This window comes from Coenobita brevimanus, chromosome 45 (genome assembly GCF_032717465.1).
Source record: "Coenobita brevimanus isolate Jiangsu-jjx chromosome 45, ASM3271746v2, whole genome shotgun sequence".
Classification (NCBI taxonomy): Eukaryota; Metazoa; Arthropoda; class Malacostraca; order Decapoda; family Coenobitidae; genus Coenobita; species Coenobita brevimanus.
In genome coordinates this window covers 8926134-8928726 of record NC_136998.1, presented here as the reverse complement: position 1 = coordinate 8928726, position 2593 = coordinate 8926134, and the positions used below count along the sequence as shown (strand labels likewise).

Genomic DNA, 2593 nt, shown 5'->3' with positions numbered 1-2593 from the left:
AATTTTTTCTCTAGTCATAATAGTTGGCAGATATTAAGGTTTGAATAAGGGTATTTTTCCCAAAATCTCAGAAATTCCCCATAAAGAGGTGAGGGTGATGGCGGAAAACCCCTGGCAGATAAGGGTTAAATTGCCTCTTACGGAGTCTGGTGGAGAGTATTTGTTTATGGCCATTGATCATTTCTCACGTTACTGTGTTCTCGTAGCTCTCCAATACAGGACTGAGAGTATTGCATGTGCTGTCATTGATCATGTTTTTGTCCATTTACTGCACCATCCACTGGTATTACTGATAATTGCTTAGAGTTTAACAATAGTCTTCTTGTTGGGTTTTGTAAGCAGTTTAATATCAATAAATGAAATGTCATACCCAGCCATCTGGTTTCCAGTGGCCTTGTCAAAAGGCCAGATCTAAAGGTCCTGGAGTGCTTGAAGTACTTTGGTTCTCAGTGCACCGTTGGGATGAATGGATACCCCAAGTTGAAGCCTCAGTCATCACTTCCATCAATAAATCCATTGGCGAAACTCCATTCTTTGTCTTATATTTTTAAAAAAAAAAAAAAAAAAAATGTTCTATTCAATGCTATTAACGAAATCTTTTCCACTCTGTAGTTAGGATGATTATGTGAAAGTGAAAATGGCAGACTTCCAGAAAATACACCAGTAGATAATGACTAATCTGACATTATCTAAAGATGTTATAATACATCGCCAACGTAAGTCTGCATCATCTATCAACATTAATATTGGGGAATTCGTGTTTGCTCGTTTGTATACACGTAGTTGTAAAACAGATACCAAATTTGCAGGCCCGCACTGCATGATATCTCGTTCATTCATTCATTGCCAGACGCCATGTATCCCAGACAGGGTGGCCAATGGCTTAGAGTTAATTGTTTTACAGGGAGGGGCACTAATCCTCCACCAACCCCACTTCACACGTAGGGATGCCAGCAGCATCTGGTGTTCCCAGGCGGTCACCCATCCAAGTACTAACCAGACCCAACGTTGCTTAACTTCGCTGATCGGACGGGAAGCGGTGTACTCAACGTGGTATGCCATCTCGTAACGGTAGGAAATTTGATATTAACCCGTTAACTGTGCATGGCGGTTTTTTGGAAGTGTCCGTGGTGTGCAGACATAGGGGTAAAAATGAAATTTCCCAAAGGCTAAATTTTGTCTTAGGAATTGAGAGAACACATGCCAAAGTATGCAGTAACGAAATATTAGCTCAATATTTACCTTGGTAAAGCCATGGATGAACATCAAAGTGTCTGATTCCCTATTGGAATGTATGGTTTTCGATTTCTTTTTCGGCTTCGGTTTCGGTTTAAGTTTTGAAGGCTCAAACATGCTTGCATGGGTCCGCCTTGGTCACCATGGCACTATATTCGAAATTCACCTGCGCAGCCAGGGCCGTATTGAGCAGTCACACTCGGAACAGCCCAGGCTGTATAGAGCAGTTAATAGGTTAAAGTCTTATTGTCGCCTGGGAGTAAATGGGTTCACACAGACGATCATAATGGAACTCTCAGGTACTTGGAGTGGGAGGAAAATCAGGAAAATGATGCATTTTTTCTTCTTCCTAGTGTCCTTCTCCTCCACCTTTTCCTTCTGCCCTTGCTACCCCTTCATCACCTTCTACTCTGCCTGTTAATGGGCACAGACAAAAGCTTCGCTCAGCAACTCGCCCACCTGTTTTTTGTTTCCGTTCCTGTCAGGACCACTTAGCTGATTTCAACATTAATCTGAATTCGTTTTATAGGTAAGATGCTGTGGAGAGTGTGTACAGCCATGCTGGCATTATGTGCGTTCGAATCATCTCAGAGTGATGAGGATAGTGATGGGGTCCTCAACCCCGGGGCACTGGTAAAGCCATGGGTGCAATTAATTAGCGGAGGACACCATCTCAGTACGTTATGATCTTCTGAATTTGATGACAGTCACACAAGAACTCCCAAAATTTGCTGGTCGCTACTCACTTCCTAGGTAAACAAACATGTGAATGGATCTTTTGGGGTTCTACTGTATGAACCTCTTTAGTGGAAACTTGACTGAACTTAGAAGCAATTCCTTAGGTTAAATGCCTCCCTGCCTCGTAGTGGCCTTGTCGGATGATCATATTAATGTGTCAAGAGAGGCCTCTTTGATCTCTGTGGTAAATTCCTTGGTGGTGCTTTTGGCTTAGCAACATCAAATTGCTTTGTTAGCATATCATGAAAAATTAGAACTCTTTGCTTCTGCTTTGCAAGCACCAGATAAGGTACTGAATGTTCACCACAAGTTACTACGTAATACCGTAACGCATATGAATGAAATGGGTACCCAACTAAACATATTTTCAGATGTCATTGAAAAACTGAATATTGTCACAAAAATATTGTAAATCAGCTTTCACATTGAATCATTGTCCTTGGCCCGCCAATCATTTATGTTTCAAGCAGAGGATTTTATTCATCTGTTAGGTCCTGTGGGGGGAAATGTTACCCTAGCTCTGGTTCCGATGTCAAACCTTCGTTTAGTGTTGGGGTGGGCTCACATTAACTTTAGTCTTGATCCTGTTTCTCCATTCTCAAGTCTAGAATTGTACCAT

At 41.8% G+C, this 2593-nt stretch overlaps 1 pseudogene; it reads right to left on the bottom strand.

Moving 5' to 3' along the window:
* Positions 1-948: 948 nt before the first annotated feature.
* On the bottom strand, positions 949-1067 carry LOC145398578 (5S ribosomal RNA; annotated as a pseudogene).
* Positions 1068-2593: the final 1526 nt, after the last annotated feature.